Source organism: Peromyscus maniculatus, chromosome 10 (genome assembly GCF_049852395.1).
Source record: "Peromyscus maniculatus bairdii isolate BWxNUB_F1_BW_parent chromosome 10, HU_Pman_BW_mat_3.1, whole genome shotgun sequence".
Lineage (NCBI taxonomy): Eukaryota > Metazoa > Chordata > Mammalia > Rodentia > Cricetidae > Peromyscus > Peromyscus maniculatus.
Window position 1 is genome coordinate 51930535 of NC_134861.1, and position 22055 is coordinate 51952589.

The following is a 22055-nucleotide window of genomic DNA, read 5'->3' on the forward strand; positions in this document are numbered from 1 at the left end:
CCCTTCTCACTAAATTAATCTTCTGACAACTGCTTTATGAACATCCATGTTTTCTACTCTTGAGCGGTATGATCACATCCTGATAACTCTTTTATCTGATTATCTGGTAGGCAGTCAGAGAATATGCAAATTATGTTGCCTATAGTTTCTAAATCCTTAACAAAATGATATGTATTCATTCATATATATTTTGTAACTATATAAATGCAATTATTTATTCATTATTTCCTTCAAATATATTTTTAAACTTCATTTTTTTTTTTTTGGTTTTTTTCGAGACAGGGTTTCTCTGTGTAGCTTTGCGCCTTTCCTGGAGCTCACTTGGTAGCCCAGGCTGGCCTCGAACTCACAGAGATCCGCCTGGCTCTGCCTCCCGAGTGCTGGGATTAAAGGCGTGCGCCACCACAGCCCGGCTATTTTTAAACTTCTTATTGACTCTTTATGGAGTTCACATTGTGCGTCTCCATCTCTTTCATCCTATTCATCTCCTGAGCCCTTCATACCTACCTTCTGCCCTATAATGTCCATCTGAAAATAAGAAAGAAAAACAAAACAAAACAAAAACGAACAAACAAAAAAGGCTCAGTGTGGAAGCTGTAGTGTTACACAGTGAGTCACACAGTGTACCCTTTAGTCCATCTTTACCTGTAAGTAAGTGTTCATTTCAATGAGTCTTTGGTATGGTTTGAGGCCTCTGGCTTCTGCTACACCATTGGTTTTGGGCAGTCACTGGGACTCCTCTTGGATACCCTGTTGTTGCCTTGTGTCATGGAGATCCTGAAACTTTGGATCTACCAGTCTGGTTCCTTCACATGCATCAGCAGCTCATAGTTTAGGTGGATGTTGGAGTGGGCCAACTCCTGGCCCTGCTTCTGGGCCTGGGTTGTAGCTGCATTGGTCAGCCTGACAGCTTTCCTTCTTCATCACCACCAGCACTGCCCTGGCAGCTAGCTCACTCAATGTAGCAGGCAGCAAGGAACAGGGATAATTCTCTTGCTCTCATGCCCTTGAAGCTGACTCACACCCATCCACATCACCTGGGTCCTGCAGCTGTTCAGACCCAAGTAAATTATACAGAGGCTTATATTAATTAGAACTGCTTGGCCATTAGCTCAAGCCTACTACTGACTAGCTCTTACATTTAAACTAACCTATTTCTGTTAATCTATATGTTACATGTCTTCTGTGGCTTTACCTGTGTACCATTACACACTGCTCCATGGACCACAGGCAGGTGTCTCCTGACTCAGCTCTTCCACTTCCCAGGATTCTCCGTGTCTGTTTATCCCACCTATACTTCCTGCCTGGCTACTGGCCAATCAAGTTTTTATTTATCAACCAATCAGAACAACGCATTCACAGCATATAGAACTTCCCACAGGAGGTTGTAAGGGAAAAGAGGTGGGAGGACATCTTTCCCTCATCCATGCCACTGCATGGCAAAGTGGGATGGGGTCAGCTCTCTTACTCTTATGTCCTTGGGGCCAGCTCACCTATACTCTGCCAATAGTGTCAGCTCTATTGTCCTACTCAGGCAAAGTTCAGGGCCAATTCTCCAGTGTGCTGAAGCTGGTGAGTGGCAGGGACAGCTCTCCTACTCTCATGGCCTCATGGCCAGCTCTCCCATTTCCACGGGCAATGAGGGGTGGTGGATGGTGGAGGGCATCCCTACCTCACCTACTCCACTATTAGGCAGATGAGGAGTAGGGCCAGATCTCCCACGCACGTACACCAATCCAGATAATCTGCACCCCCATCAACAGGGTCAGGTCTAATGTGCTGGCCAGGAGAGGTGCAAGGTCTACTCCTCCTCGTGCTGTAGCTGGTGAGGGGCAGGGTCAGCTCTCCAATTCTTGTGACTCTGGGACCTGTTTTTACATCTGTAGTGGGTGGTGAGTGTCCAGGGTCAATGGGGACATCTCTCCCTCACCCACCCAACCAAGTGACAGGCAGACAATGGGAATAGCTTTCCCACTCTCATGCCTTCAGGGTCAGCTCAACCACAGCACTGCCATCAGGATCAGCTCGGCTGTGCTGCCAGGTGAAGTGCAGGGCCCTCTCTCATGAGTGCTGCAGTTAGAGGGGGGCAGGACCAGTTCTCCTAGTGCTGCAGCCAATGAAGAGCAGGGCCAGCTTTGTACAGCCCTATCCTCATTATCTTTGGTAATAACAGGAGCCACAGACATCAACATGGGACCTGGGTGCATCAAAGCCGAGGACCCAGACTTGGCCCTAGACAGCAATCTGGGCCTGAATGTCAACACGGACCCAGGTGGCAGCACAGGCCTCTTAGATCTGTATGGCCCCTGTGGAGGGACATTCCTTGGACACCACATGATCACAGGTGGTGGCCTAGCCTCCAGGCATCTGAAGGGCCCTCAGTGGTAACAAAAGCCACAGTCATCAATCAACAAAGACCACCACAGCTGCATCAGGGCTGTGGATACCAGACATCGATGGCCCTTGGCAGCAGCCCAGATCCAGACAACCAGGGACCTGGGTAGCAAGCAGTCCACTCACATCAGCTGGTTCCTCATTGCCCTCAACTCTTGAGATCTGCCCCTCTCCCCAGCACATGAACCATTCTGCTTCTCTCTCTTTCCCATTGCCCCACTAGATACTTGCTCACCATAATGATGCTTGACCTCAGGTGCCACAGGCTCATGGTTGATTTCTGTCCACCCAGGGCAAGTGTCCTGGGGCAGAGCTGTGTCTGTCCTTGCACTTGGTCCTCATGACACTGTGTGGCTTCTTCTTAATATATTTTAGTGTGTTTTCTGAGTAACTTCAATATACTGTTTTGAAAAAAAGCAAAACAGTAAAACATGACTATGACTTTGGTATCCTTGGCTAACTCATAACAGGAACTCTGAAATTATGACTAGCACAGAACACAAAATGATTTCACAGTTTGACAATCCACATAATTCTAGATTGACTGACATGTAGGTCTCATTTGCATTTGTATTTATTAGAGACTTGACTGTCTTGAGAATGTGATTAAATATGGGGTCCTGGGAAGGAATAACATGTAACTATTCTCAAATTTTCCTAACTGAACAATGATCACATCTAAGAACAACATAAATAGAAAACTGTGTTCCACCTGTGTGACCAGGAAGAAACAAAGGAAAGCTGTAGTGACTATTCCATTTCTGCCCCTAATGTTAAATACAGGAAGCCAAGTGGAATCCTAGGAAATGCTGGGCTGCCTTTTGGCTCAACCTCACCAGTCTGTGTTTTATAATATATTTTCCAAATTTTAATTATTATGCCTGGAATTTCTCTCATCCCAAATTCTCTAGTTTTGCTTGCCTCACTCTACTTATAAAATGAGTTTTGTAAAGTTAGATACTTTGGTGCAAAATAGGAAGGGTTTTTTTCCATGTAAACTTCTTAATAGTTAATTAAAAGTGATACAATGTTTTCTTAGCTGTATACTTCTGAATCATAATTCATTTTGTCAAACTTTAAAAAACAAAACATATCAATGAACCAGGTTGTCTTGTAGTACCATTGTCCTTAAAAATTTACAAAGCAATGTTTGGCAGTTTGGCCAGGGGAAAATACATTTTTCCCAACTTCCTTCTTGCTGCTTCCTCTCTTGGCACATCAGAGATGTAAAAGCTATCGTTTCTTCACACATAATTGCAATTTTATGAAAAATTTACCAAGGAAAGTTGTTATAGACAGAAAAAATACTTGGGAGCCTATTTACAAATCAAGCAGGAAGTATGTAGATTTCATGCATGAGAAAGTATAAATAACATTCATTTTAATCATGTAATTGTACTGTCACTGGTTTCCATGTAATTGGTGAGGCATGACACTGCTGATCATAGACTGGGACCATTTAAGGAATGAGGCAAATGTAGCATGAAAATGTCAGCACAGTTGTTGAGAATTAGTACTTCCCAGTGCTTGTCTCTTTGGTGGTTGATCATGAAAATAATATCTGATAGAAAAGTATTAATGCACAATCTGTAAACCAGGATTCATAACACAAAAATACTGAAGTATGTTAAGGCTGCTTCAGTGGAGTTTGATTTTTAACTGTGGTGTTTTGTTTCTTTTATTCATTTTTTTCCATTGTGAGGATAAAGGGTTGTGTTTCTGAATGTGAAGAAGGATGAGTGAGGAAGTCTGTGTATGATCTATGACCTGTGAGGTTATATCTTTCTCTCTTTTTTAATGGAGAGCTTACAGAATTCACCTAGGCTGGTGATGCTTCTAATTTATATGTCAATTAGGGGCTTTTTCCTTGGGTACAGATTCTTTAAAGTTTAAGAGAAGAGAAATAGAGTATATAGGTCACAATGTTGAAATTGATCCAGTTAAGGAAGAAAGATAAGTGTAGCATGAAGCCAGCTAGTACCATGGGCACTATCCTGCCTTTCCCCAGTACACAGGCCACACACACACAGAGGCTGAGCCAGGATCTGGGTAAGAATGTATTAATTCCTGGACTGTAAAATTTTTGTTTTGTGACAAACAGCTGTAATTTAGAAAATATCACAACAGATCAATAGACTTGGACTCCAGAGTTTTCATGGTGTGACACTTTCCAAAATGAAATCCTGCAACTGCTACAAAAATGAGAGAAATGAAAAACAAGCAATAACAATACTAACAAAAACAGCCCAAACAAGGGGGAAAAAGATAGAAAGGAGGGAAGGAAAGAAGGAAGGGAGAAAAGAAGAAAGGAAGAATGAAAGAAAATGAAAGAAAAGAGAGAAGAATGAAGGATAGTTTTTAAAACATTTTCCAGACAAAAAGAGAGGAGCCACATTATACACACAGTAAAAATATTCTCTGTGCTGTTTTAAACCACATCAACACTCATAGTGCTTGGCATTTTCAAGAAAAGTGTCTCATTTCCATTAACAAGGCAACCTCCTAATTCACAAATATACACAGTGGGTGATGTGTGTTAATAGCACTCTTAGCAGCCGATAATGTGGTGCAGTTAATGTGTCTCAGCTTGAATTAACTTTACCACAAGCCATTGTTTCCTTTTTATACAGCGCAAGGTCCTGTGGAAAAAATCTCTTAGAATCTCACACGGGGAATTCAATTAACATTACTTGCTACTGTACTGAAATACAGACACGGAGGCGATTTTAACCTTTCTTGAGTTTCCCCGCTGATCAATTCAGTGCTTTCCATTAGTTTAACTCCGGTTACCATAAACTCACATTCATTGTTCAGAAAACACCTTTTCACTTACAGAGCAGGATGTACCCATCATTGAAGAAGCTTTGCAGAGTAGGCTAAACTGGCTAACAGAGTCAAGGGGTTACATTTGTCCTTGCCCTAACACTTCCTAACATGCATATCTATAAACTTTCTGTTTCTACTTCCTTGGCTCCCCTGGCTTCACAATTGTTACTTTACATAGTAACTGTCATTGGAGCATCTGTCAATTGCTAAAACCTTAGTTATTTATCATAAAAAATATGAAGATCTTTAGTCAGCAGAAATTTATTATAAAGTAGATTCCACTAATATAAATATTATTTCAGAAATATTACAAGTGAGAAAATATTTACTAATATCTTTAATTTATGATTGCTAATTTCCTCACTGCTCCAAACAATGGTATGCTATTAATTTTTCTATTTGTGGTTTCTGTACTCTGCTTCTTCGAAACACCAAGATAACAGACCTCCAACTAGTCTCCCAGCAACCACTCTAGTCCTCTTCAAATCTTCCTGATGGTATAAAAAGAGTTTCCAATGAAACCTTAATGTCTTCTCCTAGCCACAGCTTATACACTCATTTAAAGAAGTGAACAGGGGCTGAGTGGTGGTGGCACACGCTTTTAATCTCAGCACTCTGGAGGCAGAGCCAGGCAGAACTCTGTGAGTTTGAGGCCAGCCTGATCTACAGAGCGAGATCCAGGAAAGGCACCAAAACAACACAGAGAAACCCTGTCTCGAAAAAAACAAAAACAAACAAACAAAAGAGTGAACAGGGCCTTTGGATACAAAAAACTTTCCTGATTAATGATCTTTATACAATGAGGTAGATCCAAACAAATGATAGATGTCTTACACGTTTATAAGTACAGCTCTTTTTAAGAACTGTATTATGTAGAAATCATTATAAGCAGGTAGTGCCTGTAGGAAATGGTGATTGGGTGAACTAGATTTTAACAAAACACCTTTTAGTGGCTTGTAACCACTCCTAAAGACGAGCTTTTATACAGACTGTAACTAACTATATTAATCTCTCCAAACAGTCAGTCTTATTACCCAGGATTGACCGAGGAAAGAACTATTTATTCTTGATTTTGAACATGAGCAATTTGGAACAATGTGGAACACAAGTGCCCACTGCCCTTATGTAACAATGCAAGAGCAGTGGCTGTAACCACCCAGGGGTGGGTTTTCTTGCAAATTGCAACTTGTCATTTGTTTCATTTTTGATTGTTTAACAGGTGTAATTCCTGCATGTTCTTTGTGCTTGGCTTGTGTCTGTTTTCAAAATACCAAATTGTCTCAGAAAGGCAACAGCGCAGTGTTAATAAGAAATTATTTGTTAAGTGGTTTGACACTAATAGGCTAGTATTATGATAACCAAGTTTCTATAATGATATGCCGTATAAATTGACAGGCTACAATTCCCTTATATTTTACCTTGTTTGTTTAATTATTTACTTTCCCTTTGAGGAGAAAAATATACTAGTATCTGTTTTTCCTCATAGGAGGCAAACTTCATGCCTTTCATCAGTGAAATGTGAGACAGATTTCTAGGCAAAAGAAAAAAAAATAAATAAAGGGACAACAGGACACACAGGTCAGAGAGAGCTTCAGGGATAAGCATTTGAACCAAAAATGTTCCCAAGACTAATAACAAGGGAGGCAAATAATCAGCATTTTGCAACATGCTAGAGAGAGAAGAGTACAAGCCTCTGTGGTCTTCATGTTGAAAAGACGATTCCTCTGGAAGCAAAATCCTTCCAGTCCTGGCATCCCACTTGCTGATCTTTGACCTTGCATAAATGATTTAACCACTATGAATTCTTTTAAAAAATGTTTGGGAGGGAAAAATCAAAACAATGCTCCATGGGATTGAAATAAGAATCAAAAGAAATTACCCACATGTAATTGTGCAAGCCACAGCATTCATAATACAAGTACTCACTAAATATTTTCTTTTGCTACCACCATTATAAATAAAAAAAAATTAGACTCTTTTTTAAATTAAATTTATTCCTTTACTTTACATGAAGCCTGCTGTTTCCCCTCTTTCTCCCGCCTCCTCTGGTCTCTGGTTCCTGGTCCTCCCAGTAGTACCAGGCCTGGGCTCTCTCTCATTGCATGGGCCTCCAGTTGGACGAGTCATTGGTTAGACACTCCCATAAGACCTGTGTCACCATTATCCCAGTATATCTTGCAAGCAAGACAAATCATTGATCAAAGGTTTTGTGACAGGTTTGACATCCTAGTCCCATCAATAGACAACTTTGCCCATTTATAGAAGGTGTCCAGTTCAGGTTCCATATCATCCATTATTTAGAGTTTTTGCTAGGATCACCCTCAGATTCCAGGGAGTTTCAATGGCACTAGGTTTCCACATAGCATTTCCAATCCACTCCTGTTCCATTTTTCACTCACAGTATTCTCTCCCTCCAACCCCCCATCTGATTCCTCCTCTTTCCATACCAACCTACCTAAGTCCACTCACATTTCCCCTTTGAAGATAGATCCATGGGCCCTTTTTGAGCACTTCTTGTTACCTAAACTTCTGGACCTGTAGATTGTAGCCTGGTCATCCTTTACTATACAGCTAATATCCACTTATGATTGAATACATACCATATTTATTTTTCTGGATCTGGGTTGCCTCACTCATGATGATTTTTTCTACTTCCATCTATTTTCCTGCAAATTTCATTGTGTCATTTTTTTCCTAACAGCTGAGTAACACTCATTTGTGTAAATGTACCACATTTTCTTTATTCATTCTTTGGTTGAGAGGCATCTAGGCTGTTTCCAGTTTCTGTCTATTATGAATAAAACTGTTACAAACATAGTTGAGCTAGTGTCCTTGCCATAGGATGGGGCATCCTTTAGTTATATTCCCTAAAGTGGTAGAGTGATTTCCAGTTTTCTGGGGGAACCACCATATTGATTTTCATAGTGGCTGTACAAGTTTACACTCTCACCAGCAGTGGAGGAGTGTTCCCCTTACTCCATATCCTCTCCAACATAGACTGGCATTAGCGTTTTTGATCTTAGCCATTCTGAGATGTGTAAGATGGTATCACAGGGTCGTTTTGATTTGCATTTCCCTGATGACTAAGGATGGTGAGCAATTCCTTAAATGTCTTTCAGCCATTTGAGATTCTCCTGTTGAGGATCCCCTGTTTAGATCTGTACCCCATTTTTGAATTGGATTATTTGGTATTTTGATGTCTGGTTTCTTGAGTTCTTTATACATTTTGGAGAGCAACCCTCTGTCAGACGTGGGGTTGGTGAAGATCTTTTCTATTCTGTAGGCTGGCATTTTGTTCTATTGACTGGGCCTTTACCTTACAGAAGTTTTTCAGTTTCATGAGGTCCCATTTATCAATTGTTGATCTCAGTGCCTGTGCTATTAGTGTTCTGTTTAGAGAGTTTTGTGCTGTGCCAATGTATTCAAGGCTATTCCACATGGTCTTTCCTATTAGGTCCAATGTACCAGGCTCTATGATCCACTAGGACTAGAATTTTGTGCAGGGTGATAGATATGAATCTATTTGCATTTTTCTACATGCCAATATCTAGTTAGACCCTCTTTTTCTTCTGATGTATTTCTTCTTTAAGCCCTTCCTTCCCTTCCCCTTCTAATGGCCCCTTTTTAGTTTCTTGGCTTTTATGTTACACCCCAACTATGGGACTATGAGCAGTGAAGGTATGCTAAAAGATAGAGTATCATTTTCCTCAGTAGTGTAGTCACTCATAAGTTGTCCACATTGAAGTAAATAATTTTTTACTCATGTTCATGCAAGCAATAAAAAATGAGTTAAAATTAAAAAAAAAGAACACACAAGACAAAGGAACTTGCTCTGAAGAAATATTTCAGTGAAAAGCAGAGATATTTCAAAAACAACCACAGGGGGAAAAAAATCTCAGAACCCAAGTAAAAAGGTCCTAGGACCCCAGCCTTTAAGAGTTGGAGACAAGAGGGCCACTGCATTGAAGGTGTCACCAGCCTAGCTCCAGATTAAGTAGTGAGGGTCACTGTCACTGGAGCCTCCACAAATCTGTACAGAGGAGTCGATATTAGAATATGGACACACTCACATATGACTCACACAGACCATACCCACACAAGACCTAGAAGTAAGAATTTAAAATGGTAAAATAAAAGCATTTCATACCATCCCCTTATTACAATTTTTATGTTATTCAGATTGAACAATGCATGTCTCAACTTACAGATAATGTTTTCTATAGCTAGAATTTCTCCAGAACAGGTAGACTTGGACTTCTGGGGAAATTATCCTATGAGATGTGACTTCTCAGTTGAATTTTGGTTGTTGAGCAAATGCTTAGTAGGTAATAGTTTTGGGGTGGATGTAGTACAGGTATGACCAGTGGTTAAAACACATAGGTTGAAAAACCGGACATTCCTAGAATGTCAGCATCAGTATCATTTCATGAAATTGATACATATGCAAATATTTGAGACCTATGGAATAAACAAACCAAGAAACAAAACCTCGAATTTGACCTCACCAGCTTTGCTTTACCATGCCCTCCAGGTGATTTGTTTGTATTCTAGAATTGAGTACAGTGAATTTGACCAGTCATAGTTGAGGTATCATTTGGTTCTATTACAGCCTACATAATCTTTATGGTTAAGTATATGCTTCTATCAGTCAGAATGAAGATTATTTCAATAAGTGTTGTAGATATTTAATTTTACATATCAGTCACATTTTCCTTGTTCTCCCCCCTCCTGCCCCCAGGATTAGTAAAATCCTGAAGTCTGATAAAAATTTCAACAACAAAAATATTAGAAGGAAGTATTAAGAGGAATGATCCATACAAAAATGTTCACAATGTGTTTCCTTTCGTTGGGCTATTTGTCCCTGTGCTTTATCCAAACTTGGTCTCAACAATTCTTGCTCATATAAACCCTCCTCTTTCTCACCAATTGGACTCCTGAAGTCTCACTTATCCAGAGGGCCTGATCCAGTTGGGGGTCCCTCAGCCATTAGTTCATAGTTCCATTTGTTTGGTTATTTGTCCCTGTGCTTTATCCAACCTTGGTTTCAACAATTCTCGCTCATATAAACCCTCCTCTTTCTCGCTAATTAGACTCCCAGAGCTCCACCTGGGGCCTGGCCATGGATCTCTGCATCCAGATCCTTCAGTCATTGGATGGGGTTTCTAGCACAACAATTAGGGTGTTTGGCCATCCTATCACCAGAGTAGGTCAGTTCGGGCTGTTTCTCGACCATTGCCAGTAGTCTATTGTGGGGGTATCTTTGTGGATTTCTGTGGACCTCTCTAGCACTTTGCTTCTTCCTATTCTCATGTAGTCTTCATTTATCATGGTCTCCTATTCCTTGTTCTCCCTCTCTGTTCTTGATCCAGCTGGCCCTCTGAATAAGTGAGACAGTTGATTAACTTGATCTGTTTGGGAGGCATCCAGGCAGTGGGACCAGGTCCTATACTCAGTGCATGATTCAGCTGTTTGAAACCTGGGGCTTATACAGGGACACTTGGCTCAGCCTGGGAGGAGGGGACTAGACCTGCCTGGACTGAATCTACCAGGTTGAACTCAATCCTCAGGGGAGTCTTTGCCCTGGAAGAGATGGGAATAGGGGTGGGCTGGGGGAAAGGTGGGGTGGGCGGGAGGGGGGAGAACAAGGAAAACGTGGCTGATATGTAAAATTAAATTAAATTATAAAATACAAAAAAATGTTCACAATGATGAAAATAAAAGCAAAGAAAGCCACATATTTTCTTTAAATTATTGTTAAAACACTAAGTATATGCTATATGTTTCAGTTTTTATCAAATTATTCATTGGGAGCCTAAACATTGTAGTGAAATAATCATAGACTTTGAAATTATACTACAGGTTATGTGTCAGTGAGAAAAAGTTCTGTATCAGGCTTCATCTTAGTAATTTATCCATTTATGAATCGTTTTGTTGATTTGTTAGTTTCCAGAGGACAGGCCATAGTTAAAAAAAATAGAATGTAAATGTCTATGCCACAGTATTGCTCTTAAAAGTTCACAATGATGGAAAATATAAATATCTACAGGATCATTTGCTCTCAAATAAGAATAGAGATGTCATTGAGATTCCTGTCCAAAATAGATGAAGAATCATTAGCTCTTCTCCCTCTCTCTCTCTCTCTCTCTCTCTCTCTCTCTCTCTCTCTCTCTCTCTCTCTGTCTTTCTCTCTCTCTCTCCCTCTCTGTTACAGAGCATAAAAATGAGTACATCATAATTACAAAAATTTATACTCTGAGAATATGATCATGAGTCACATAAAAGTGCAACATTTGTTCCACTATTTTATACATATTTAATCATCAGATACTTAATATCAAATAGAAGCCATCTCTTTGGTCCATTTAGCCAGGTAATTGAAACAAACCAAAAAAAAAAAAAAAAAAAAAAAAAAAAAGAAGCAACCTTTCTCTGACCTCAGTATTATTGCTGCAAAATGATGCTGAGATGATTCTCACCTACACTCCTGGGGTGTAAATCTATAGAATCAAATGAAAATATTGACTCTCTATCACAGTACAACTATTACACGAATCAGGAAAATAGCTTCTATTTTTTGTAAATCTCATAACTTTTAAGCACTATAACATTAGCTCTGTTCACAAAATAAGAGCAGCCCTGAGGAATGTTTCCTTCCATCATCACTAGAATGCATTTTCATAGTTCTTTTGTACACTTTTAAATCTTTGTACAGTATTATTGTTTACTGCTTATATACTTCCCAGCTCCTCCTTACATTATGTATTTGTTTGGGCCATTTATTTGACTGAAATAAAATCAAGCTGCAAATATATACATAAAATTGCAGCTATCATCAATTATGGTGGTATTTTATTTGTACTGAAATGTGATTTTAATTTTATGTTAATAAATAAAGTTGCCCAGGGGTCAGAGCTATTAGAGCCATAGCAAGAGTGTGGCGGTGATGGCGCATGCCTTTAATCCCAGCACTTGGTAGAAGAGCTAGGTAGATCTCTGTGTGTTCAGGGATACAGCCAGCATTGGAGACATATACCTTTAAGACCAGGAGGACTGTACTTACAGGCAGTGACAAGGCAGTCATGTGTTTGGGTTTACAACCAATGAGAAGGCAGAACAGAAAGACTATATTAAAGACAAACACACAGGAAGTAGCTCTCTTTCGAAGAGGTAGGAGCACCGCAGGAGGAAGGGTAAGATTTTAGCTCTGAGCTCTGACCTCTTGGCTTTCTCTTTTACATTGGTTCTGTGTTTCTTATTTAATAAGACAGTTGGTTACATCTACAATCAATGGTATAAAATAGTTTGAAAGGGGTAACAAAAACGGTCAATTATTAGATTCTAAAGTTCTGAACATGAAATTTATCTTAATTATATTCACAAAGAGAAGCTGTTAATCACGTAAGAGTCTAAGGATAATTAGCTAATGTGACTTGCTCTATGATATTAGAGAAAATGACAGAATATCAAGCCAAAGACTATCTATCTGATTGTCAAATTTTATAAGACAGGTTATAAATAGAATTCCAGAAATAATTCTGATAAAGATAAACGGATTAGTCATAATTGAAGATTTAGTGAACAGACATGGGACATGTTCAACAGCAGCAATGTAATAGATAAACACTTTCTTTAAAAGGGAAAACAGATTTTACATCTATCTATACTTTGAGTTAGAAACTGAGAGGTGAGCATTTTAAAATATTGTGGTCAAATAATTTATGTGCACACAATTTTACATGAAACAAAGGGAAACCTGAACACAAGATTTAGGCACAAAGATTTTCTAAATTAGGAACAAGGAAAGATGTTCAGCTGTAAATTTGACAAGTTCAGAAAATAACGAGTTGGTATTGAAACATAATATCAAGAGATGCCAAGAGTGAGTAAAACAAGAAAACTAAACAAAAATGTAAGTAACAGGATAGCACTGAACATTAAATACTGTTAGATGACATAATATGGAACCATTCCTTTAAATCTAAGTGACTCAAAGGAAAAATTTTAATCCCACAAATATGAATATTTTATCAAAGGGAAAGCCATCAAAATATAACCATCAAAATATCCACTTAAAACTAATGATCAAACTACAGAAGAGAAAAGGCTGGAGAGATAGCTTACCAGGAAGTATATGTTATATTGTTCAGATATGAAGCTTTCAAGACATACATCAATATTAATAAGTCTACAGTATGAAACTATGAACCTACAAGGTAATATTGATTTTAGTGCATTGACTTTAATTAGTACATCGAAACACATAGGAGCTTGTTTATTTAAGATAACTTTCCTAATAAGCTCTAATATGCTTGAAAAATAAGTTGTATTATCTGACTTTGTATCATTGGGAAAGTAGCAAAAATTCAATAAAGGTTTACTACTACTGTTAATTAAACAATTTCCAAATATATCTTAACTATATTTCTATTTATTTGGATGTTAGGGAAAGCAATAAAGAATATTTTCTATAGTTCAACAACAAATACATGATTTCCATATATATATATATATATATATATATATATATATATATATATATGAACCAATAAGTAAATATATAACAATATTTTTAAGAAAGATCATGTGTGTATATTTTTCAGTGGCAGATAGTACTGACCTCAGTAGTTTTTCCTGTAGAAATTGGGTCATATGTTCATGCCACTGAGGAGTGTCTTTGGGCTCTAGTCTGTCCTTCTTCCTCCCTCTCTACTATCTCTCCACCATGAGGGGAACTGATTCCATGATATTCTCTCTTGCATTAGATTCTAAGGCATCATGGCCAATAGGCACAGCCTGAAGCCTCTACAACTAATAAAATGAAAGTTCCCTACTTTTAATTTTTTCCCCCAGGCATTTAGTCAGGGAAACGGAAGTCTGACTTCTAAGCACATCCAGAGTTCTATGCTTGATATAGGGCACACCATTATCATGAGCTAATTATTGAAAAAGTCAGAAACTTAGTAGAATTTCCTAATTAAAAGGAAGGAAAGAAAAATTGTCCTGTGTCCAATTTGTGTCTAGAAGTAAAAATCTATGGTTATGACTGATACAAATTTTGAAATTATGCTGTTAAACTTCAGCTACCAAATTACAACACTCTTTCTCCCTTTAATTCTGTGAGTTTTAATTTTACATATTTTTATATTCATTTATTAAGTACAGATATATTTATAACAACAATATATTTAACAGAATTAAAACAAATATATTGTGTCATTCTTTGTATTTAATAATTTCATTTCATTTAGAATCTCTCTGCTCAATTTTCTATATTAATTTGCATGGATACTTCTTTCCCATCATTTTTATTTAGATCTTCGAAACAAAAATGAGTATGACTCATATAGCAGCATCCAGGGTTTCTGTCCATTCAGTCAAACTCTCTTCTTGACTGAAGCAATTACAATGCTTGCATTTCTTGTAACATCTGAAAAGGTGGTACTTATGCTTATTATTTTGTTTGTTTCTGACATCTTTAAACACTTTTTTGCCTGTCATTTATTCTACTCTTCTTTTTAACAATATTTACCTTATTTTGTAATGAATTGCTTATCTTTCTTTAAAATTCTCTATTATGTATATTCTTTAGTTTTGTTTTGTAATTATCACAGGGGTGCCATATAGTAACCAAAAGGGAAAAGATTGTTTTCTGATTAATATCCAAAATACCTGCTTGTTTTTTACTTTATTTTAATCCTTTTCAATTGTTGATAACACAAAATACATCTATACATGTCCCCAAAATAAAATGAAGCATATCTAGAAAACAAAGTATAGAGTTAAAATATATTTACAATGTTTACTATTACATAGATATTTGACATGTAGCAATCTTTTGAATCATGTAGAAAATCAACAGTGAAATTACAAGCTGTCGTTTCTATGATACTAGCTTTCCAATTAGACTATATTTACCTTTAATGCATTTTTTATTTCTCATATGGCTTCTACTTTCTATCTAGTGTCCCATCATTTTATCCTGTAAGACTTCCTTCTTATGGAGCAGGCATAGTAACCAACATTACCTTTTTTTGCAGACATTAAATTCTTTCTGTTTTTAATAACTGATTTTTCTGATAATGGGTACTATATTGACTCATTGTCATTTCAGATTTTCACTACATTGGCCTACTATCATTCAAAGTTTCTAATCAGGGAACAGATCTAAAATCATCCTGTGGATTCCTTATAAATAATGAGACACTTCTATTCTGCTCTTTTCAATATATATATATTTACTTGTTCAAAAGTAATTCTTTTAAATGAGTCTCTTTGAGGTCATTTTGAGTACACTCAATTCAATGTTTAACAAATCGTGGAAATCTCCAAGCATTATACTTTTAAATATTCTTTCAGCTCTTTCTATCTTCTTGTGATACTCTCAGAATGTTGGGGCTGGTTGATTTGACTGGGTTCTGTGTGTCCCTTAGGCTCTAGTAACTAGTCTTCAATCTTTACTCTCCCTTTATGTATTAGCTTCTTAAAAATTTTCTTTGTTCTTTTTTTCAAGTGTGTTGATTCTTTCTTATGCTTTCTCAAAGCTTCTTCAGCTCCTGAGTAGTAAATTTTTCATTTCAATCACCTTTTGTCAGTTCTATAAATTCTTTTTGATTTCCTTCAAATGTTCTTTTTTAATCAAATATTTTCCTTTGGTGTACAACATTCTAAAGCTGCAGGTCTCTGTTTTGAACATCACATCAATTTGTTCATACATCTTTTTGAAATTTTATCACATCTTCTTTTACTTCATTGCACATCTCTAAGGCAGTATTTTAAAGTCTGTGTCTAGTAGGTTCTTGAAGTCTTTACCAGTGATGGTTTGGGCCTTTTCCATGGAAAACACCATGTAACCCTTCTATTCATTGTAGTTCATTTAAATTTTGGTTGAAAGTTGGGTATTTGAACCTAATAGCTATATACCTCTGGAAATCTGCCTTCCTCCTTTCCCTAAGTTTGACTATTAGTTCTATCTACTCATTACATATTTTTAGCTTATCTCTTTGTGATTGCTTAATCTGAGATATAAAACTAATTGAAGTCTCTTGCTAACTTTCTATATATGTCCATTTGCTTTAGAATGTCCTAGTAATAAGTGCTCAGACATGACACAGAAAGATGTGAAAGAAAATGGAAAGCGGTGTGGGGAACAGTGTTGATTCTTTAATTCCTTGAAAATCACTTTAGTCAGAGGCCAAAGGGCTCTTTAGGTAAAACAATACCAATGGTCACAATCTTGCTGCCTGCATCTCTGTGATAAAACATAAGAAAACACGCCCAAGTTAGGAATCAAGGCATCAAAGAAGTCATGCACTTTGCAAACTTGTTTCTTTTCACTCAGTCTGCTTTATAATCTGTTTGCAGTCTGTGAAGATAATATTGGGCCAATTTCCCTGCCATTGGGCCACTGTGCCACTGTGCCACTGGGACATTGTGCCACTGGGCTGCTGGGACACTGGGACACTGGGCTGCTGGGACACTGGTCCACAGAGCCAGGCCTTAGTGAGTTACTCTGCTTAGACCTCACATTGGCTAAAATTAGGAGCCCTTTGCTGTCCAACCATCCCCATGGAAGTTAGAAGATTCCACAATGTCTCCTGAGTTTTCAAATAGTTACATTAGACATAATAGGCCAATGAGATTCTGGTCTAAGTGGAGAAATGGATCCCTAATATTCTCTGGCCTGCAGTCCCCCAGAATTCTCTCCATTATCCCTTTCTATGCACAAGAGAAAACAGAAACTTTTTAAAGTCAGAAAGATGGAGATTGAAACTAGGTCAAACTGATTCTAAAATTCAGTTCATATGTTTTCTTCTCTAAGAATTCATGAAAAGAAAGTCACAAAACTATGAGAAGAAATCAACATATGGTAAAAAAAATGTTCAGCTTTATAAAAATTGCCCATAGTCTTTTCAATTACACAGTGATAGTGAGACTTATAAATTGTAATGCCCTGAAAAATTTGAAAGAATTTGAGTTTATGGAAACCAATGGAGAAAAAAAATCATTCACAAAGTTGTCTTTTTATGCCACAATGTAGAAAAATATAACAAATTTTTGGATCTTCTACAAACAAAACATTCTCTTACTATATTGTATCACTGTATAGGAATAACTTTTGATAAAGTGAGTGAGACTCTGAGTAACCACAGCAATAATTTGGAGAATTAACCAAGATGCTCACAGTGAAATAAGAATTTTCAACTACATTTCAAAGATTTCAAACTATTCTTTGCTGTGAATGTCTTAGATATGTGCTTCATTTCTCCCCATGGATTACTTTAAGAGAGGAAAATTTAAAAAACCTATAACAGATTATTCAGAAGAACTTTATAATTGAATATGACTACACATGTGAAGGAGTGTGATGTAGGAGATGAAGCTTTGCAGCCTGAATGTAGGCATGAAAACATTTCTCTAGGACAAGGCTGTGTTTCTCAGTGTTAAGTGACATTTCTGCACTCAGAGGAGATTTGCTCAGGAAATTAATGCCAAGGCTCAGATTGAGACACTCATTCTATGTGGCATTGGAAATATTTCTGAAGCTTTTGAACAAGAAAATATCCACAAACTAAGTATATGTTAACTGATGGAAGATAGTAGAACCAACTCTATTGACCAACTCTGTTCATCTTTGTACTTACGTTTAAATCAAGAAATAAATGCATCATGCACAGTGCAACTGGAAGATAAGTATTTGTTTCACATTATAAGAATGACAAGTTGAGATTGGATGATCTGATTAATTGGAAAAACACTGAGATGATAAATAATGGGAGATTATAAAAGTAATGCTTTCATCAATGAAACAGTAAAATCCTTGTTCACTGAAAGTCATGTACTGGCAAGTCCAGGAATGCTGCAAAGCCATTCAAATTAAAAGGCCATATCAATGTTATGAGGGCAATAATCTCTTTATCTATTCTGTAAAAAAATGTCATTCAGATCCATAATACTATGAATTCCTTAGAGCCAGAGTATTTGAGAGCTAGAAATGTTTAGGTTCATATTTTGATTGCAGGGAGGTAATAGAATGTACATGTGAAATGTTGCCAAACTACTCTATTATTGTCTAAAATATGAAAATCATGCATAACAAAAGCTGAAGGTTTAAGATAGAGAGATGAGAAATGAGGTAGATGGAAATGAGCAGAAGCTGTTCGTAGGTTTAGAGAATGGTAGTAGATTTCAGAGAATGTAGCACTCACTTCATTATTTTTAGCTGGAAAAAATGAAACTTGGAAGTATTGTACAACTGAATTGATACAGATCTAAGGCCAACTGATGTTGTGAGATCACTAGAGTGATCATGCAAATTACTCAATCTTGTTCACAGGATCAGAAATTTGTTCTATTTATTTTTTTGGCAAGTATCTGTGGCAAAAGGAAAATAAAGGTTATGACATAGTTCACAATTAGTCTCTAATTTGGTTATTTTAATCTTAAATTTAATATAGTCTTGACTAGTGAAGATCAGGAGTCAAACTTTCTTGCAATTTCAGAAAATTCTAGCAGCTTAACTTATAACCCTGGACATATAATTTTTAAATAAACCTTTATACATATACATATATATGTGTGTGATACATTTATATATATTAAAAATTTGAAGATTTTATAACAGTATAGGTGTTTCAACATTTTGATCATAAAATTACATATTTTTCCAATGGAATTCTTGCTTTCTCAGGCATTTTCATTCATGACTTTGTGCCTCTGTATAACTAACTTGCAACAATAAATATTTATCAAAATTTTACTCTGCCCCAGGCACTACCATGACCATAGGGACAATAGCTAACATAAGAACAAAGAAACATAGTAAGGAGGTCTGTTGTCTTGGGAAAATGACTTAAATTCATTTCTCTCCTTTTTCTGCAAATCTAGAGGTTATCAGACACGTGCATTCAGAGAATGAAGTATTAGATTTTTTTTTTTTTGTACAGACCATGTATTACAAACAGCATAGACAGCTATCCCAATGGTATCAGTGAGGAAGAAGTCTTGTGTTTTACACAGAAATACCTTGGGCAAGATTATTTTGCAATTGATATTGTATAGAATATTGAATTCTTAATAATATTCTTCATATTGTACACATGATTCTGTACTTTAAGGCTGAATGTTGTGAGCATGACACTGAGAAAACTGTTGAAAATATATTTAGGAGCGTGAAGTAGAATATATTGTTAATTCACAAACAAACTTTAATGAGTTTATTGCAGGGGAATAATGCATTGCATAAATATTTCTGAGGAGAGAGAATAGGGTTCAAAAATAGGGGAATATATAAAGACTGAAAACAATGCCTTTTCATCTTATTTTCAGATGTGTATAGCTATGGACTTTAGTTTTTCTGTAACTGAACTATACAATCTGTCCAACATTCTTACTTTAAATTTATTTCAAGATAATCATGCTATGCACATGCTATGTAGACACTATGCTACTGAATGTCCCCTTTCTAGGACAGAGGGGTTATCTTCCCAGCTGAGTCTCTGCTGACACTTTCCCTTACTGAGAAGTTCACATTGGCAGATCTGTGGACTGAAGATGTGTTCCTCTCCAAGGCATAGCCTTGGTCTCTGGGAGAGACAAACTGCTCATGGTTGAAAAACATCATCATTTTACCTCAATTTGAGAAATCTCTGAAGATTTTTTTCAACTTCAGTTTTTCCTCACAGTAAATGACTCATTGTGACTAGATTCTAGGCCAACGTATCACTATAATATAAAGCACTAAACAGGGAACATCCAGAAATCTACATCTGATTCTTTTCCACCTATGAGTCATTCAGCTTTCCAAGAGCTCAGCTTCTGCATGGCTTCTGCTGCATTTTGCTACATGATACTTAGAGTTACTCTTGCATGAGCAGTTTCCTTATTAGATTTGATCTTCGAGGCCAGCATGATGCAACTCCTTAGAGAAAAAGGAGGTTCATTGTATTAGAAATATGAAGTAATAAAAACTGCAGCATTATTTCTCAAGCTATTTTCTCATAGTAAGTAGAAAAAGGAAAGCAAATTTGCTGAGAAATCTTTACAACATGATGGCACTGAGTGGTCTTCTACACCCCAAACAGACTTGTGCTAATTTTTACTTGTTGAAAATACAATCGTATACACATGTGTGCTTTCTACAGACAAAAATGAAATGATTCAGTCTGAATATGCAAAAACATAATTTACCCTGTTGTTAAAATAATAAACACTCTGAGTCATGACAAATTTAGCTTCAGTAGTAAACAGAAGTGTTACTACACTCAAAATATTGTTTCATTCAATTTATTTCTGTTTTGAATACATGTTTACTTATTCATCTTTATATTTGTGTAGTGTTGAAACTGCATAGTTCTTGAAAATTTTTATATAATCTAAAGTAGTAGCAAAAATATGACAGATGCTCTACTGAATCCAGTTTCCAAATATCTTCAATTGTACAGACCCTCTATCAATCACAATTAATAAGTCCATATATGAGCATTTAGAACTCAATGTACAAATGGTTATGAACGAAGGACATTATAATTAGTAGTAGAATAAATTCTAGTAGATATGTACAAGCACAAATATAAGGGATAAGTATTCTGTTATGCAACTAATAATTTAAAATTGTTTGTGAATATTTGCTAACTATATGGAACAGTATAATCCTCAGGGGTTTTAAATTATTCCTAAAGCAAATAAATTAATCGAGAAATTCAAGCACATACATATATCAAATATACTTTCCTCTTAGAAACATTCAACAATATGAGCCTCAAAAGAATTAATGGTGGGTTGCTAATAAAATTGATCAGACAGAGAACAAGTACCTAGATGGGTGCTTTTCAATAAGAATCCTAAAGAAAGAACAAAGGTAGTAATCGTTACAGTAATTTTCAGTTTGTAATTGGTAAAGACACTCTAATGAACATAAATTATTACACATTTCCAGTAAAAAGTATAGAGATATTAATTGGGTTACATTCTACAATCATCGTAATCTGACAATAAGCCAGCCCTCTGTCAGGAGGCATTTCAAAGCAAGGTTTAATCTTCATTATGAAAGGAGACATCTAAAGAGCAATTTAAGCTTTAGAGCAAGAGAAGCTAGCCAGAAAGAGGAATCTATTTTATTTCAGAGTAAAAGCATGTAAAGTTGAAGCAGTAAGGAAATAGGCATTATCGCTCCTTTAGATATATAAAACTGTTCAAGTTACAAATGAATTGAAAAATTTATCCCATTTTTTGTAGAATTTTTTTCCTTAAAGAAACCATAGTTAACTGTCATATTAAGTGAAAATATCTATAGTTCAAAGATGCTAGTTTTTAACGGTTGCTTAATCAAGTAAAAGTTACATTCACATTCAGACCGCATTTTTGTTGTGTTTTAGCTACCGCTATTTCTCCTCCCTCCTTGTAAAATTAATCATAGTGGAAGCAGATATGCATATCCATAACACTTTTAATATTGATTTATATTTCACATATATCAATGCTAAATAAATAAAACAGGCATGGTGATGAGTGTGACACAAATATGGACTAAAGCTTTTGCAACAAATCAGAAAATTTAGCCAGCCACTCATTAGATTGGATTATTTATTATTTTTTTTATTTCTCCAAATATGACCATTACATTTTTCAACTGTAACTTTTAATAAAGCATGTAAACAAAAACTCATATAGAAATATTTCTGATGAATTTCTAAAGCTTACTTTTTATAATGTTTCTTTATTCTTGAGAATTTCCTACATATATTCAGTAAACCTGATGTAAAGCAAAGGATAACCAGACTGCAACTCACAACTCCAGGGAGGCTACCTAGTAAAGAGGACCCTAAAAAAGACACAGG